The sequence below is a fragment of the Ziziphus jujuba genome, chromosome 6 (genome assembly GCF_031755915.1).
Source record: "Ziziphus jujuba cultivar Dongzao chromosome 6, ASM3175591v1".
In the NCBI taxonomy this organism is placed as follows: domain Eukaryota; kingdom Viridiplantae; phylum Streptophyta; class Magnoliopsida; order Rosales; family Rhamnaceae; genus Ziziphus; species Ziziphus jujuba.
This window is the reverse complement of record NC_083384.1, coordinates 454,413-475,096: the sequence shown is the minus strand read 5'-3', so window position 1 is coordinate 475,096 and position 20,684 is coordinate 454,413.

Here is a 20,684-nt window from a genome sequence, read left to right as displayed (position 1 = left end):
GCTAAATGCAAACGAACAAGGAACAGTCATAAAATGAAATTGCTTTTTTTTTTTGAATTTGAAGTGCACTCTTTCTTATTGTATTTTCGTATTGTTTTTCTGTATTCTTTCTAAATTCAAGGACTAACCACTTTACTGAATCACAAATAAAAGATAGGAAATAGATTCATGGGCTCTAAACTTCTAATGTAATAGAGCTGATGCTTGATGGAAATAGAAATAGTAGTATTGAGTCGACAAATGAGGTGAGTTCATTTAAAAATTCCAAGATGAAAAAAGGGCAAAAAAGAAAGCATTCATTTCCCTTATATATCTTTCATTTATAGTATTTTTGCCTTGGTGGATCTTTCTCTCATTTAATAAAAGTATGGAATCTTGGGTTACTAGTTGGTGGCATACTAGACACTCCGAAATTTGTTTGAATGATATTCAAGAAAAAAGTATTCTAAAAAATTCATAGAATTAAAAGAACTCTCCCTCTTGGATGAAATGATAAAGGAATACCCGGAAACACATTTACCAAAGCCTCACCGCGGGAACTACAAAGAAACGATCCAATTGATCAAAATGGACAATGAGAATCATACGGATATGTTTTTTAATTTCTCGAAAAATATAATCTCTTTCATTATTCTAAGCGGTTATTCCATTCTAGGTAATAATGAACTTGTTATTCTTAACTCTTGGGTTCAAGAATTCCCATATAACTTAAGCTACACAATAAATGGGTTTTCTATTCTTTTATTAATTGATTTATGTATAGGATTCCATTCACCAAACGGTTAGGAACTAATGATTGGCTCTATCTACAAAGATTTTGGATTTGCTCATAATCATCAAATTATATCAGGTTTTGTTTCTACTTTTCCAGTCATTTTAGATGCCATTTTTAAATATTAGATCTTTCGTTATTTAAATCGTGTATCTCCGTCACTTGTAGTCGTTTTTCATTCAATGAATGACCGAAAAATGATAGATCGATTCAATTATAATGCTTGTTACGTTGTACATAAGCAACCCATTCAAAATTGTACTTATTCTTTCTACCCATATGGGGGCTTCCTTTAATGTTTTAGTAAAATTATTTCAGTAAATAGCAGAATCATAGATAGGGAACTATACTAGCGACTTATCTAATTTTATTGTAGAAATTTTCAGGATCAATGATTGGACCATGCAAACTAGAAATACCTTTTCTTTGATAAAGGAAGAGATGACTCGATCTATTTCTGTCTTGCTCATTATATATATAATAACTTAGGTACCCATTTCAAATGCATATCCCATTTTTATACAGTAGGTTTATGAAAATCCACAAGAAGCGACCGGCCATATTGTATGTGCTAATTGCCATTTAGCCAATAAGCCCGTGGATATCGAGGTTCCACAAACGGTACTTCCTGATACTGTATTTGAAGTAGTTGTTCGAATTCCTTATGATCTGCAACTGAAAAAAGTTCTTGCTAATGGTAAAAAAGGAGCTTTGAACATAAGGACTGTTCTTATTTTTACCTGAGGGGTTTGAATTAGCCCCTCCCGATTGTATTTCACCCGAGATTAAAGAAAAGATAGGCAATCTGTCTTTTCAGAGCTATTGTTCCACTAAAAAAAAAAATTATTGTGATAGGTCTTGTTCCTGGTAAGAAATATAATGAAATCACCTTTCCTATTATTTCTCTTGACCCCGATACTAAGAAAGATGTGCACTTCTTAAAATATCCCATATATGTAGGCGGCAACAGGGGATGGGGTCAGATTTATCCCAATGGAAGAAAGAGTAATAATAATGTTTATAATGCTACAGTGTCGGGTATAGTAAGTAAAATAATATGAAAAGAAAAAGGGGGATACGAAATCACCATAGTGGATACATCGAATGGATGTCAAGTGGTTGATATTATCCCTCCAGGACCAGAAATTCTTGCTTCAGAGGGAAAATCCATCAAACTTGATCAACCAGTAACGAGCAATCCTAATGTGGGTGGATTTGGTCAGGGGGATGGGGAAATAGTACTTCAAGATCCATTACATGTCCAAGGACTTTTGCTCTTCTTGGCATCTTTTGAAAAGTTTCTTGTTTTTTTATATTTCTTCTACCCGAGTTCAGGAATTGAATTACTTGGACCGCACTCCTAGTATGTATACTGTGAAGAAGACTATTTAAGTTTACTCCCCTCTTCTTTATTTCTTTGTATTTTATTTCTTTGTTTTTTAATCCAAATTGAAACGGTATGATTATGTCAATATTGTCAGATTTCAATGTCATAGAATGAAACAATAGTATTCTATTCGATTGGATACTAAAAGTTAAGAGATAAATAAGCATAGAATAGAAACCAAAGTATAAAAGAAATGAGAGGAACATAAGTAGTGATAGTGGACAAACAAAAAATATAGGAAACGTTAGTGAGCAAATAGAACTTCTTCAATGAACTTACAAAACTTATTAAAAAAAAATAGATATAATTGTGGTTGTGTCGTCTAAAAAGGGGAAATAGAGTGATTCCTTTGTGATTTTTGAAAGTATCATTGGATACTATCGTGGAACGGATGTTTTGAACAAGTAATGAAGTGAGTTTTCCAAAAACATCAAAAAAAAATTGAAACAAAGTTTTTTGAAACATCGGAAAAAGTGATCCATTTTTTTTTTTACCATTTACACGAATAAACTATTATGATTATTCAGAACTCAACAGGCCTACCCCCTCTTTCTTTGTCTGATTTGAGGGGGCACCGTTGAGTTCTTACACTTTTACGTCATGTCTACAACTCGGTTCATCCAATTACTAAAGGGATGAACCTAATCCAGAATATGAACCATAAAAGAAAATACCGATTAAACCGATCACAAGAATACCTGTTACAATACCTATTAGCCAAAGAGGAATCCTTCCGGCAGTATTGGCCATTTTTCCTACTTTCCTCCACATTTCATCATGGGGTATGCTAGAGACATAAACAGCCATAGATAATTATAAGATTATATCCTTCTGAATGAGGTATGAGAATTCCTACTATATTTTTACTATTCTATTTTTTCTTTTAATTGAAGCCTTAATTGGAAAATAAAATAGCAAGTACAAAAATGAGTAATAACCCCCAGTAGAGACGTTGATACGAACCTAGGATCACCTGCTCCTAAACCCGTATTATATTAGCCCGGATCTCAATTAAGTTCAAGTTCTAATGGAATGGACCTCAACCCCTAACCAACCTGTGGTTAGAAACCTTAGTATAATGTAGACGCCACAATAGGGGATGGAAAACCTATTGAGAAGTCAAGCTAAAACAACCAATTCTCTAATGGTGTATTAGGTGTTCTCAAAGAACAAAGAGATAATTAATCTCACAAGTATTTTCTTAATCAAATCAAAGTTTTATTCTTACTGAAAAATAAGCCTTTAAATAGGCTTTGAAAGAAACAAAATAAACCCTAAAAACCCTAGGAAAAAACCAGCCACACACATAAAGAATCCTAGTTGGCCGAAACTATACTTCCTTTCCTAATCTAAGTTTGATTAAATAATTCCTTTATATTAAATTAGGAATTAATTAATTTACAATGCAAAGAATAAAATAAAAACCTTCCTAAAGTTATTTTTCCAGAAAATAAATAAATAAAAACCTAAAAATAATGGTATTTTCCTAAAACAAAAAGTAAAAACAAATTAGGAAACTAAAAATGGTAATTTTTGGCTATGTTGGTAATGACCATCAAATTAGTCCTTGTGGGATGCCAAATAAGATTATTGTGAAGTTCCTCACGTTGCCCTTGCTTGGAAAAATAAGAAAGGGCTCATACAGTAAAATACAGTAAAGCCATCGAGCAATACAGCAAATTTGGCCAAATTGTTGATGCTGACCGTACAAGCCCTTTTTGATTGCATTTGAGGCTGATTTAACTTGATTCCATGACCTCTTAGGCATATGTATTGAACCCATAAAGCATTGGAACCATTTCATGCTTCTCGGACTCAAAAAATGTACCAAAACCGTCACCCGGGTCCGTACCAATCTCCAGCGCTTGTATCAGCAACACAGGTCTTGGTTCTTTGGTCATGATCATTCCTTCTTGATTATAATTTATACTTTGAATAAGCACAGCAATATTATCCTTGATCATCTTAGCTTGGGCTCTAGTGATCGGCCCCACCTTCATCTGTATTGGATCAGCACCCTAGCGGGTTGTAGGTTGAAAGGTCTCGGGCGGATTTGCATCATTCCCCTCCTCTTGAAAAGGATTTGCCCTCAAATCAAAGTCATCACCTGCAGAAAAAGGAGACAAATCAGCAACATTGAAGGTAGCACTAACATTATACTCACCCGGTAGATCAAGTTTGTAGGCATTGTCGTTTATTCTCTCCAAAACTTGAAAAGGTCCATCACCCCTCGGCATGAGTTTTGGTTTCCTTTGTTCGGGAATCCTCTCCTTCCTTGGTTGAAACCAAAACCAACCTCCTGGGTCAAATACTATCACAACAAATAATTGAAATACAAGTTCATCAAACTTCTTAATATTAGCAAATAATATCTCCCAAATTTTTGTACACATGCAAGCAGCATGCAACTCATCAAGCATATCATCTAATCTAGGAATGGGATGTCTATATTTGATGGTAATGTTATTTATAGCCCTACAATCAACACACATTCTCCATGTACCATCTTGTTTTTGCACTAACAAAACAGGCACAGCACATGGACTTAAACTCTCACGAATATAACCTTTGTCAAGTAAATCACTTACCTGTTTTTGCAGCTGCTTTGTTTCTTCAGGATTGCTCCTATAAGCTGGTCTATTTGGTATGGCAGCCCCAGGAACAAAGTCAATTTGATGTTCTATCCCTCGAATAGGTGGTAGTCCAATTTCATTTGGGAAGACATCTCCAAATTCCTTCAAAAGAGAAATCATTGAACTTGGCAATTCAAGTTCTTCAAAGTTAGTTTGATCATTAAAATAATTTTCTTTATAAATCATGACCAGAAAAGGTTTCTTACACTCAATAACCTTACTAATATCCCCTAAACTCAAATAAAAGTTGCTACTTGACCTTTCTTTTCTCTCTTTTTCTTTTTCCCCCTTGGATTGGCGCAAACCTTCGGATTTCCCTTCCTTCTCCAAGCTCTCGGGTTTGCCACTTTCTTTCCCCTCTCTTTTGGTTTTTCCTTGATCCTTCCACTCAATATGAGTCTTAGAAACCTTACCTTGATCAGCAACCTCATTCTTACCTTCTTCAAAGGATGGTGAAGCTGTTGGTGCCATACTTGCTTTTTCCTTGAGCTTTTCGTCTTCTCTTCTTTGTTGCATTTGTAATTGGTCTTTGTAAACCTCTTTAGGAGATAATGGTTCCAGCTTGATCTTCTTCCCTTTAAACCTGAAAACAATACTATTTTCTCAACCAAAATGAGTAGCATCTTTATCAAATTGCCATGGTCTACCTAATTGTATATGTCCAGCAATCATGGGTACAACATCACATAAAACTACATCCTCATATCTACCTATATTAAATTTTAGTTTGGCTTGTTTGTTTACTTACATCTCACCACTATCAGTAAGCCATTGTAATCTATATGGTTCAGGATGTTTTATTGTTTTTAAGCCCAATTTATCAACAACAAGGTTACTTATTACATTAGTACAACTCCCACTATCTACAATCATGCTACAAATTTTACCTTGTATTTCACAAATAGTATGGAAGATGTTTTCTCTTTGTATCTGCTCTTCATCTTTGTAGACAGAAAGTACTCTCCTTGAAACCAAGCTCAACTTGGCATTAGATGTATCTACAGGTTCGGCTTCGTCTTCATTGCAATCCTCCTCTTGCTCGGTTTCAGCCCCACTAGCCTCACTCTCGGATTCCACCTCTCCATTACCCTTAATTACCATTATTCTTCTATTCGGGCATTGGCTGGCTATATCTCCTCTTCCTTCACACTTGAAACAAATAATTTCTCTTGACTTTTGAGGTTTAGGTTCAGATTTTACCTCACCTTTAATGGCTTGGGCAGATTCGGATTTAATTCTTTTTTTGGCTGGTTAGTAGTTTCTTCACCCAGTTTCGCCTTCAACTTGTTTTCATAAGTGGAATTGTTTTTCCAGCCACTTGAACTTGTCCTTCCAATGCTAGAAACTCCTCCAAACTGTGTACTAACACCCCTCCTCTTGAATTGGTTCTCAAGCTTAATTGCTACATGCAACATCTCCTCCAATTCCAAGTATTGTTGTAACTCAAGTTGGTTGGCAATGTCACGGTTTAACCCTCCAAGAAATCTTGCCATTGTTTCCTCCCTATCCTCATTCATATTCAGCCTCATCATTAACATCTCCATCTCTTTGTAATAATCCTCCACGGACCTACTTCCTTGAGACAAAGATTGAAGCCTTTGATGCAGCAACCTATGGTAATGGGATGGCACAAACCGCTTTCTCATAGCTCCTTTCATTTGTCGCCATGTTGTAATCAAGTCATCACCAACTCTCCTTCGGGTGCTTTGCTCATTTGTCCACCCTTGGAGTGCATAATGGCCAAACTCCATTGCTGCCAACTTCACCTTCTTACCTTTCGAATAGTTATGGCAGTCAAAAATCATCTCCATTTTTTCTTCCCACTCCAAATAAGCTTCGGGATCACTTTTACCCATAAAAGGTGGGATGTTAACCTTGATATTTCCCAAATCATCATCTGTATCTTCCCTCCTATATCTTCCATGGCCAACTCTATCGTGGACAGCAAAAGTTTCGTCCATACCTTCCTCAAAGTCTCCACCGAAATTCTCCTCCTCAAATTCCTCTCTCGGTCTCTCGCGACCTCCTTGTCCTCAGCCTCGCCCTCCATGGAATTCTTGCCTACTTCTTGTATTCGGCATTCCTTGTGAAGCTTCTAGCCTTCCCATTCTTTGATTCACATGCTTAACTTGAGCACTAACCCGCTGTATTGACTCCAAAATAGCTCTCATGTCCACTTGGTCTCCACTCCCGGTAGCTCGGGCATCGCCATGGAATGCTATGGACTCTTCCTCATTGATCCTCAAGGGTGGCTCTCCTGTCCTCATTCTTGATTCTATCATGTTAGTATAATAATGCAATAGAAATAAAATAGGACCTTACAATATCACTCCCTTACGTGTTTCACTCAAATGAGGACTCGACACTCGTGTTTGCACACTTGTTTCAGCTTTTACCCTCTTTTAAGCTCACACATTCTTGCCTTTTTCCACTCAATGAGTTATCTCAAAGTTCTAATTAAAACACCCACAAAACAGCAATTAGATCACTAGTATGTTTTAATTAAACTTATCAACAAAACAGTAAGCAAAAATAAACAAATACCGAATGGAATGAAATACTTATTTTTGGTTTTTCTAGACAAAATAAAGCAAATTAATGAGAAAACTTTGGAATTTTGAAGAACTGGACCAGATGGTAATAGATTATGAGTTCAAGAATAAAATTCTAGAAAAAGAAATTCAAATACGAACAAGAATCAAAGAGAACAAAAATATAGAAAAGTGTTGGTTGTTGTTCTTGTAATTCAAGTTTTGTATCAAATCCTTTAACTAATTTTAATCCAAATAATTTAGCACTCAAACTCAAATATCCAGCAGCAAAAATAACTCTCCAGAAACTCCAAATATGGAATAAATAATCAACACAGCAGCTCCAACAAATTTCCAGCAAACAAATCAAACTCCAACAAACCGAAACATTTTTTTTTTCTTTTTTATATTCAGCTTTACCTCTTCTTTTTTTTTTTTACTCACAGAACATAAACAACTGCAGTAGCAAGAATAATTACCAAAATTGCAATTCTAATTCCAAAACAGGCACCAAACCTGTAACCTCCCAATAAACACAAATGTGCAGTTATTTTTTTTTTTTTTTAATTTTGCCGCAAACTCTTTTTTTTTTGTGAATAAATGAATGCAAATATTTAAGACTAGAACAGCAAAGAAAAATAAACAAAAACCAAAATTAACAAGAACAATGATGAAAAAAAAAACAACCAACAAACTAGGAAACAAAAATACGATAAAACTAGGAAATCCTAATTCACTAGGAATGAATTTTTTTTAAAAATTTTTTTTTTTGAGATGCAGAACGTGTATGGGATGGATGCAACCTTAACCTAATGCTAAAATTGCAGAATAACACAAAAACAAATAAAGCAAATAAAGATAAAACCTGAACAAAATTGAGCTCTGATACCAAATGATACGAACCTAGGACAACCTGCTCCTAAACCCGTATTATATTAGCCCGGATCTCAATTAAGTTCAAGTTCTAATGGAATGGACCTGAACCCCTAACCAACCTGCGGTTAGTAGATGCCACAATAGAGGATGGAAAACCTATTGATAAGTCAAGCTAAAACAACCAATTCTCTAATGGTGTTTTAGGTGTTCTCAAAGAACAAAGAGATATTTAATCTCACAAGTATTTTCTTAATCAAATCAAAATTTTATTCTTATTGAAAAATAAGCCTTTAAATAGGCTTTGAAAGAAACAAAATAAACCCTAAAAATCCTAGGAAAAAAACCGGCCACACACATAAAGAATCCTAGTTGGCCGAAACTATACTTCATTTTCTAATCTAAGTTTGATTAATTAATTCCTTTATATTAAATTAGGAATTAATTAATTTACAATGGAAAGAATAAAATAAAAACCTTTCTAAAGTTATTTTTCCAGAAAATAAATAAATAAAAATCTAAAAGTAATGGTAGTTTCAAAAAACAAAAAGTAAAAACAAATTAGGAAACTAAAAATGGTAATTTTTGGCTATGTTGGTAATGACCCTTCTTTGATCCAATTAGACCCCAAATCAGCTTCAATAGTCTTTTTGGGATGCCAAATAAGATTATTTTGAAGTTCCACACATTGCCCTTGCTTGGAAAAATAAGAAAAGGCTAATACAGTAAAATACAGTAAAGCCAGCAAGCAATACAGCAAATTCGGCCAAATTGTTGATGCTGTCCGTACAAGCCCTTTTTGATTGCATTTGAGGCTGATTTAACTTGATTCCATGACCTCTTAGGCATATGTATTGAACCCATAAAGCATTGGAACCATTTCCTGCTTCCTGGACTCCAAAAATGTACCAAAACCGTCACCCGGGTCCATACCAGTCTCCAGCACTTGTATCAGCAAAATAGGTATTGGTTCTTTGGTCATGATTATTCCTTCTTGATTATGATTTATACTTTGAATAAGCACAGCATGATTATCCTTGAACGTCTTGGCTTGGGCTCTAGTGATCGGCCCCACCTTCATCTGTATTGGATCAGCACCCCAGCGGGTTGTCGGTTGAACGGTCTTGAGCGGATTCGCATCAGACGTGTACGATTCAATTCTACAGTTTGTTTGTTTGGGTTTTATTGTGTCGTAGCTCTATGATTCAGATTATATTTATCGTTAGCTGAACTGCATTGCTGATATTGACCCCAAAAAATAAATGGTAGGTACAGCTAGTCCGTGAACAGCTAACCATCGCACTGTAAAAATTGGATAGGTTCTATCTATAGTCAAAGATTTACTAAATTCATCAAGTTGTTCTAAAGGATCAAAGTGGCCAGTTATTAATGGAATTGCTTGTCGGCCCTCTGTAAAATACTCGTTTGGATGAGGGCTTCCAAATACATCATAAGCTAAACTGGTGCTAACGAATTGCCAACCTGCAATGACTAGGGAAGGTGTATTAATGCTATGAATGACCCAGTATCGAATACTGGTAATAATATCAGCAAAAGAACGCTCTCCTACACCCAGACATGTTAAGCTCTGCATATTCTTGTATAGTCAAAAGAGGATCGATTCCTTAAAAGTTAAAATCAATAAATTTCCATTTACTAAAATCGAATCTATTCTTTGTGAGATCATCAATATTGTACCAAGGGTGTCTTTAGAGTATACCGAATCAGTATAGCTATCCTTCTTCCGACACAGCAACGAAATTTCACAATCTGTATCGAAATGAGGTGTTAGATAATTTATTTCTTCTTTTATTGTTGCTTATCCATGTAGAATTATGTACTATTCAATATAAAATACCTCAAATTCCTGTAGTACCATAGTAGTACTTGTAATATAAGGGTTTTCTCTATTATTGGCTTTGGGCTCGAAACTGAGGATCAGGTAAAATGTGAATCTGACGGTTTCTTGGTTTTTAATAATTTATGAAGGAGATTATCATATTCTCAAGATTCAATTAGATGCTCCATTTTAAAAAGTACCTTTTTGGTTGAAGAAAATGTTTTTTGTTGGAATTTTTTTTTTCATTTTAAGGAATTCGTTAGTTGTCCAGTAATAAGTAACAATAGTAGATGGTATTCAATGAAAGAACAAAGAAAAAATAAAAACAAATACTCACGATATACGCATTGGTGTTGTATTAGACCAAATAAAGGGGTCGTTCTTGATCTAATTACAAGGATGGGTCTGTGTAATATGGAAAGAAAAAATGTAAAACCCCATTTTGAGTGATCTAATCATACATGACTTTTTTTCTTTTCATTCGAGAGATTATGTGAATGAACCTACTACTGATTCTAATAAGTTCAATCTCAATTTAAAGTTATATATAAATAAAAGACATTTTCATTATAAGATAAGGTCACTTATCGTTCTTAAAAAAAAAAAGGGATTTGTTGATACAATAAAAAAAAAGATTAAACTATAAATTATTTTCTCATTTTTTTTCTCCCCATTGGAATCCCACACTATTCTTGATTATTTCGATCAATGGTGCTACAATAATACTAAAGTCCTTGACAAATCTCTTGTAAAAACTAGCCAAACCATGAAAACTTCTTATTGGGTAATAGTAATAGGTTTCGACCAATCTTGGATTGCTTTGATCTTGGATTGGCCAACCTTAATTCCTGCAGCACTCATAACAAATCTTAGAAACACAAGCTCATCTTGAGAAAAATCACACTTTTGAGATTAGCAAAAAATCCCTCTTTCCTAAGTACTTCTAAAACTAATCTAAGGTGTTCTACATGTTATCTAAATTCCTACTATATACAAGAATATCATTAAAAATAAACAACCATAAATCTTCTAATGAATTGGTGCATAACATGGTTCATTAATCTCATGAAGGTATTAGGTGCATTAGTTAATCCAAAAGGTATTACTAACCACTTATACAAACCATGTTTTATCTTAAATTCAATCTTCCATTCATCTCCCACGTTCATTCTTATTTAATGATACCCATTCCTAAGGTCAATCTTCGAAAACATGCATGCACCATATAATTCATCAAGCATATCATCTAATCTAGGAATAGGATGCCTATACTTTATAGTTACGTTATTAATGGCCCTACAATCTACACACATTCTTCAAGATCAATCTTTCTTAGGCATTAACAATCAAGATATAGTAGATTGACTCATGCTTTCTCTAATGTAACCTTTGTTTAGCAATTCACTTACCTAGCATTGAAGCTCCTTTGTCTCATCAGGATTACTTTTGTATGCAGGCTTATTAGGAATTGTGGCTTCAGGGATGAAATCTATTTGGTGTTCAATTCCTTGAATAGGTAGTAAACCACTAGGAATCTCCTCTAAGAAAATGTCATCAAACTCCTGCAAAAGAAAAGAAATAGAGCTTGGCAATGCAGGCTCTTCAGGGTTAGCTAGATGATTTAAAAATGCATCTTTATATATCATGACCAGCATAGGTTTCTTATTTAAAAATTCCTTTTTAACCTCACCTTGATAAAGATAAAAGTTGATCTTTTTCTTCTCTTCCTTTTGCTCCTCACTCTCGAGTTTAGAGAGCTTACCTAAGTGATGCAGCTCAGCCTTTCCCTCTTATTTGCGTATTGAAGTCGTGGGTGGCATGATGGTTTTCTCCCTTTGCTATTCGGCCTCCCTTCTTTTTTGCATTTGCACTTGATTTCTAAACACCTCCCTTGGTGTCAACGGCTTAAGCTTAAATTTCTTACTTTTAAATAGGAACACAATGGAATTTTCCAGATTATAGTGTATGGTATTCTTGTCAAATTGCCACTGTCTTCCTAATAAAATATGTCCTACATGCATAGGTACAACATCACATAAAGCCACATCCACATAGTTATCACTACTAAACTTAATCTTGGCTTGTTTATTTACCATCTCTCCACTATCATTAAGCCATTGAAGTTTATATAGTTCTGGATGTTTGATTGTTGTTAACCCTAATTTCTCCACCACAACAGCGTGTAGAAAATATTTTCCCTTTGCACTTGCTCCTCATCCTTATACACGGTCAAGACTCTACATGCCAAAAACCTTAACTTAACCCTTGAAGCCTTCTGAGTCATGGGTTCGTCATGCTCTTCTTCTTTAGATTTTTCCTCATCATGCTCAATCTCAACTTCTGACTCCTCACTGTCTGATTTCAGCTCTCCATTATCCGTCAACACCACAATTCTTCTATTTGGACATTAGTTGGCAATATGTCCATCGCCCTGACATTTAAAACACACAATATCATGAGCTCTAGATGGTTTAGGATCATCCTTACCCTTTGGTTTTGGTGCTTGTACAGGTTCAACCTGGTTGTGTCTCCTTGGCCAAATGGCACTTCTTTCCTCTTGCTTCGGCTTTGGTCTTACCTCGAATGCGGGATTGCTTCTTCAACTAGTTAGACCAGTCCTCTAACTACTTGAAGCTCCTCCATGCCGTGTGTTACTACCCCTCCTCTTGAGTTGGTGCTTAATTTTGATCACTACTTGCAGCATCTCTTCCAATGCCACATATTATTGTAGATTCACTTAGTTTGCAATCTCTCGATTAAGCCTTCCAAGAAACCTAGCCATTGTTGCCTCTCGGTTTTTATTCAAACCCAACCTCATCATGAGCATTTCCATCTCCTTGTAATAATCCTCTATCGACTTGCTTCCTTCAGATAAAGATTGTAATCTCTAATGCAACATCCTATTATAATGGCTTGGTATGAATCTTTTCCTTATTGCTCCTTTCATTTGTTTCTAAGTTGCTACTAACTCATCACCAACTCTCTTTTGGCATATTTTGCTCATTGTTCCACCACTGTAAAGCATAATGTCCCAATTCTAAGGCTGTCAACCTAACCTTTTTTGCCTCTGAATAGTTATGGCAATAAAAAATTATCTCCTTGCATTCTTTCCATTCCAAGTAAGTCTCCGGATCACTTTTTCCCAAAACTGGTGGTATGCTGACCTTGATATTACCTAAATCATCATCTTCCTCCTTGTTGTGCCTACCACACATTTGCCTTCCTTGGAATGCAAATATGTCTTTGAAATCCTCCTCAAAATTGTCTCTAAAGTCTCCTTCTTCAATTTCCTCCCGATAACGTCCACGGTCTCCTCTTCCTCGACCATGTCCTCCTTGTGGTTCCATCCTAGGGTTCGGCCTTCCCTATTGGTTCTCAAACCTGTACATCCTTTGATCAAATTGATCAAACAGAGCATTCATCCTTTGCAATTGCTCCAACACTGCCTGTATGTCAGTAGGTTCTGCGTAACTCCCTGATGCTCTAGACTCTCCCTTGAACCCCATAGAATCCTCTCCAAGTTCTCTTAAAGAATCACCTCCTCTTTGTAATCATGAATATGTCATGTTAGTGAAATAATGTAAGAAATCTCACCAAGTTCATTCGTTCAAGTGTATCACTCAAATATGGTCTCGTTCACTCGTGTTTCACACTAGTTTTGGCTTTTAACCCTGTTATAAGCTCACACTCTCTTGCCTTTTTTCACTCCAAAGATTATCTCAAAGTTCTAATAAAACACACTTAAAACCAGCAACTAAATCACAAGTATGTCCTAATGAAACCTATCAATAAAAAAAAAGCAAGAAGCGAGCAAATTCCGAGTAAATTAGAAAACCTAATTTTCAGCTTTACTATCCAAAAACAAGAAAAAATATTAAAGTAATTTTCATATTCAATAAGGAATAAACCAGAATATTAAAAGACCATAATTCAAGCATAAAATTTAGAAAAGGGTTCAAAAAATTAACAAGAACACAATTCGAACAAAATATGAGATAGATGTTGGTTGTAGTTCTCATAATTTAGGTTTTTGTTTCAAATCCTTAAACCAATTTTAATCCAATCAATTAGCACCAATATTCGAATATCCAGCAACCAATATTGAATAAACAGGAACTCCAACTATCACAACTGAATTTTTCCCAAATTCGAACAAACTAAAATTTGCAATTCTCAAAATCGGCCTTTTGCGCAATTTTTTTTTTTTAACTTCGGCTTTTTTTTATCACAAACCGAATAATATCACACAACATCTAGCAGCACAATCACCATAAAAATGTAACTCCAATGCCTAACAATTTCTCAAATTCGAATTCACCTTCCAAACAAAACAAATTGAAAAACTTTAGGGTTTTGCAATATGTTTTCTGAAATTCCTTTTTTTCTTTAACATATAAGTGCAACTAATTACAATTAAAAACAGTGAAGGAAAATCAACAATATACCAAATTACTAAGAACTATCATGCGAAACCAAAAAAAAAAAAAAAAAAACTAGGAAGCAAACAAAAATTTGACTAAACAAAAAGAAACCCTAATTAGGCTATGAAGATTTTTTTTCTTTTTTTTTTAAATATGTAGCACATGTATGGGTAGAAACAATCTTAACCTAATGTTAAAATTGTAAAATAACACAAAATTAAAACAAAGCAATATGATAAATCAAACCTAAACAGAATTCAACTCTGATACCAAATGATACGAACCTGGGTCGACCCACTCCTAAATCCGTATTATATTAGTTCGAATCAAAATTAAGTTCAGATTCTAATGGCCACTTTGATTCCTAATCATCCTCTGATTAGAAACTTTGGTATATGTCGAAGACGTCACAATAGGTTATGGATTGTCCTATTGATAAGTCAAACTAAAACACTCGCTCTCTATTCAATGTTTTAGGTGTTCTAAGAAAACAAAGAGAAATCTTTTTCATAGTAATTTTTCTGAATGAATAATTTAATGTCATTTATTGAGAAATAAGCCTTTAAATAGGCTAAAGTGACAAAATCAAAACCCTAACACAATAGGCAAAAACCGACCAATAAAACTAAACAAAAGGTGTGGCCAAATGTTATATGTCTTTCCTAATCTAATTTGTATTAATTGATTCCTTAACTTTTAAAGAAGAATTAATTAATTTACAATCACAAATATTAAAATTCAACCTTCCTAAATTAATTTGTCCAGTAAATAATTAAATAAAAATTTAAAATTTAAAACTATTTCCTAAAATAAAAGTTAAATTTCATATTTGGAAAGTAATTGACTAATTTTCCAAATAAGCTGTACTTGTCTAGTCTCTAGCTAACTTAGGCTCCAAATCTGATTCAACATGCAATGTAGGATGCCTAGTAGGATTAGAACTAGTTCCCACACGTTGCCATTGATTGAAATTATCAAAACTTGCTTGGAATGCAAGTAAGCTCCTTGTCAGCGCCAAACTAGCTAAATCCAGCCAATGTAGAAGCTTGGATGCTAATGACATAATTGGGTACCCTTGCTTCTACCCTGGCATGATTTCATGGCTTCTTGATGAGGTCAAACACATTCATAGGCAAACAAACTCACCCCTTACTGTCAGAAGTCCTCAAATGCACCAAACAGCTTCCTGGGTCCATTTCTGCATTCATAACTTGGATGCTTAACACGGGTTTAGAATCTTATGATATTAATACGCCCTCTTAAGATTTAATTACATTTTGTATGAAGCTAACAAGATTTCCCTTAAAGCTTTTAGCTTGAGCCCTATTAATTGGCTCGGTCTTCAATTGCATAGGATCAGTACCCCAGCGAGTAGTTGATTGTATAGGTACAAACGGGTTCTCATCATTAGTGAACCCAGTACGGCTGATGATAAAAAACGGAAGAAATATCAATGATATGTGCTCGTTGAGGGTGACAAAGGTGAAAGAAAGTAGAAACCCAGAAACGCAACTAACCCAACCATTCAACTCTCCTTATTTTATTTCATATTGCTAATTAATATATTTAATAAATATATATATACATATAAATAAAACATAAAATTAAATAAAATTTCAAAAATTAAGAGAATAGGCGATGCTTTTGATGTTAAAAGCATCGTCTAGCTCTTTTAAATTAAAAAATAATTAATTTTGCCAAACTTTTATTAGTTCAAAAAATAACTAATTAAAAAGTGAAACACAAAAAAATTAAATAAATATATTAATTATTTTGCTTCATATTGCTAATTAATATATTTAGTATTTATATACATAAAATAAAAAATAAAATTAATTAAAACACAAAATAATAACTTAACATCGACATTTTGATGTTGAAAGCGATGCTTGATTGTTTTCAATTTTAAAATAACTAAATTTATCAAACATTTTGTTAAATTAAAAAATCATTAATTTAAAAATGACACACAAATAAATTAAATGCATAGATTAATTATGTTGCATCATAAAATGTCAAGAATTAAGACAATAGGAAATGCTTTTGATATTAAAAGCGTCGTCTAATGATTTTAAATTATAAAATATTTAATTTTATCAAACTCTTATTAATTTAAAATTGCAGCACAAACAAATTAGACGAATAGATTAATTTTATTGCATGATGCTTTTCAATTTTAAAATAATTAAATTTATTAAACTTTTAATTAATTTAAAAAATCATTAATTAAAAATTGAAACACGAATTAATTGAAAGTATAGATTATTTATTTTGCTTCATATTGTTAATTAATATATTTAATATATATGCATATGAATAAAATATAAAATTAAATAATTTTTAAAAAATAAAGATAATAGGCAATGCGTTTGAAGTTAAAAGCATCACCTAGCGCTATTAAATTATAGAATAATTAATTTTGCCAAAATTTTATTAGTTTAAAAAATAATTAATTAAAAAATGAAGCACAAAAAAGTAAAAAAGATATATTAATTATTTTACTGCAATTTGCTAATTAATATATTTAATATTTATATATATAAAATAAAAATAAAAATAATTAAAATACAAAAAATTAACTTAACACTGACATTTTTTATGCCTGATTGTTTTCAATTTTAAAATAATTAAATTTCTCAAATATTTTATTAATTTAAAAAATCATTAATTTAAAATTGAAACACAAATAAATTAATATATTTAATATTTAAATTCATATGAATATAACATAAAATTAAATACAATTCCAAAAATTAAGACAATAGGCAATATTATTTTTGCTAACAGCGATCTCTAATGTTTTTAAATTATATATTTAATTTTGTCAAACTCTTATTAATTTAAAAATAATTAATTTAAACTTGAAGTATGGATAAATTACACATATAGATTAATTATTTTGCTTCATATTACTAATTAATATATTGAATAGTTTTATACATATGAATAAAACAAAAAATTAAATAGAATTCCAAAAATTAAGACAATAGGCAACATTTATGGTTGTTTTCAATTTTAAAATAGTTAAATTTATTAAACATTTTATTAATTTAAAAAATCATTAATTTAAAATTGAATACAAATAAATTAAATGCATAGATTCTTTATTTTTCATCATATTGCTGATTAATATATTTAATATTTATATGCATATGGATAAAACTTAAAATTAAATAAAATTCCAAGAATTAAGAAAATTGGCAATGCTTTTAGTGTTAGAAGTGTGGCTTAATGATTTTAAATTATAAAATATTTAATTTTGTCAAACTCTTACTAATTTAAAAAAATAATTAATTTAAACATGAAGCACAAACCAATTAGACGAATAGATTAATTTTTTCGCTTCATATTACTAATTATTATATATTTAATATTTATATACGTACAAATAAAACAAAAAATTAAATAGAATTCCAAAAATTAAGATAATAGGTGGCGTTTTAATGTTAAAAACGTCGGCTAATCCTTTTAAATTATAAAATAATTAATTTTGTGGGAATTTTTATTAATTTTAAAAAAATTCATTTAAAATCAAAATACAAATAAATTAAATGAATAAATTAATTATTTTGCTTCATGTTGTTATTTAATATACTTAATATTTATATACATACTATTAAAACAAAAAATTAATTAAAATACCAAAAATTAACACAGCAGGTTACGTGTTACTTTTTGTCAAGCTGATTTGGAGTCCAATTGGATCAAAGAAGGGTCATTACCAACATAGCCGAAATTTACCATTTTTAGTTTCCTAATTTGTTCTTACTTTTTGTTTTAGGAAACTACCATTACTTTTAGGTTTTTATTTATTTATTTTCTGGACAAATAACTTTAGGAAGGTTTTTATTTTATTCTTTCCATTGTAAATTAATTAATTCCTAATTTAATATAAAGGAATCAATTAATCAAATTTATATTAGGAAAGGAAGTATAGTTTCGGCCAACTAGGATTCTTTATGTGAGTGGCCGGTTTTACCTAGGGTTTTTAGGGTTTATTTTGTTTCTTTCAAAGCCTATTTAAAGGCTTAGTTATCAATAAGAACTAACTTTGATTTGATTAAAAAAATACTTGTGAGATTAATTATCTCTTTGTTATTTGAGAACACCTAAAACACCATTAGAGAATTGGTTGTTTTAGCTTGACTTATCAATAGGTTTTCCATCCCCTATTGTGGCGTCTACATTATACCAAGGTTTCTAACCACAGGTTGGTTAGGGGTTGAGGTCCATTCCATTAGAACTTGAACTTAATTGAGATCCGGGCTAATATAATACGGGTTTAGGAGCAGGTCGTCCTAGGTTCGTATCATTTGGTATCAGAGCTAAATTTTGTTCAGGTTTGATCTATCTTTATTTGCTTTATTTTTTTTTTTTTTGTGTTATTCTGCAATTTTAGCATTAGGTTAAGGTTGCATCCATCCTATAAACGTTCAGCATTCAAAAAAATAAAATAAAAAATTCATTCCTAGTTGAATTAGGATTTCCTAGTTTTATCGTATTTTTGTTTCCTAGTTTGTTGGTTGTTTTTCATCATTGTTCTTGTTGATTTTGGTTTTTGTTGATATTTCTTTGCTGTTTTAGTCTTAAATATTTGCATTCATATATTAAAAAAAAAAAAAGAGTTTACGGCAACATTTAAAAAACAAATAAAACTGCACATTTGTGTTTATTTGGAGGTCACGGGTTTGGTGTTTGTTTTGGAGTTGGAATTGTAATTTTGGTAATTTTCTTGCTACTGCAGTTGTTTATGTTCTGTGAGTGAAAAAAAAAAAAGAAAAAAAAAAGAAGAGGTAAAGCCGAAAAAAAAAAAAAAGAAAAATATTTCGGTTTGTTGGAGTTTGATTTGTTTGCTGGAAATTTGTTGGAGCTGCTGGTTTTTTGATTATTTATTCAATATTTGAGTTGCTGGGAAATTATTGTTTTGCTGCTGGATATTTGGATTTTGGGTGTGCAACTTATTTTGATTAAAATTAGATAAAGGAATTGATACAAAACTTGAATTACAAGAACAACAACCAACACTATTCTGTATTTTTGTTCAATTTGATTCTTGTTCGTATTTGAATTTCTTTTTCTAGAATTTTATTCTTGAACTCATAATCTATTACCATCTGGTCCAGTTCTTCAAAATTCCAAAGTTTTCTCATCAATTTGCTTTATTTTGTCTAGAAAAATCGAAAATAGTTTTTTTTTCATTCCGTTCGGTATTTGTTTATTTTTGCTTACTGTTTTGTTGATAAGTTTAATTAAAACATACTAGTGATCTAATTGCTATTTTGTGGGTGTTTTAATTAGAACTTTGAGATAATTCATTGAGTGGAAAAAGGCAAGAGTGTGTGAGCTTAAAAGAGGGTAAAAGCCGAAACTAGTGTGCAAGCACGAGTGTCGAGACCTTGTTTGAGTGAAACACATGATGAGGGAGTGAATATTGTGAGGATTTATTTTATTTTTACAGTATTTTACTAACATGGCAGATTCTAGAATAAGAAGAGGAGATCCAACCTTGAGGATCAATGAGGAAGAGTCCGTAGCATTCCATGGCGATGCCCGAGCTACCGGGAGTGGAGACCAAGTGGACATGAGAGCCGTTTTGGAATCAATACAGCGGGTTAGTGCTCAAGTTGATCATGTGAATCAAAGAGTGGGAAGACTAGAAGCCTCACAAGGAATGCCGAATTCAAGAAATAGGCAAGAATTCCATGGAGGGAGAGGCCGAGGACGAAGAGGTCACGAGAGACCGAGAGAGGAATTTGATGAGGAGCCATTCGATGGAGACTTTGAGGAAGGTATGGACGAAACTTTTGCTGTCCAAGATAGAGCTGGCCGTGGGAGATATAGGAAGGAAGATACAGATGATGATTTGGGAAATATCAAGGTTAACATCCCACCTTTTATGGGTAAAAGTGATCCCAAAGCTTATTTGGAGTGGGAAGAAAAAATGGAGATGATTTTTGATTGCCACAACCATTCGGAAGGTAAGAAGGTGAAGTTGGCAGCAATGGAGTTTGGACATTATGCACTTTAATGGTGGACCAATGAGCAAAATACCAGAAGAAGAGTTGGCGATGATTTAATCTCGACATGGCATCAAAGAAAAGGAGCCATGAGGAAACGGTTTGTGCCATCCCATTACCATAGGTTGTTGCATCAAAGGCTTCAATCTTTGTCTCAAGGAAGTAGGTCTGTGGAGGATTATTACAAAGAGATGGAGATGTTAATGATGA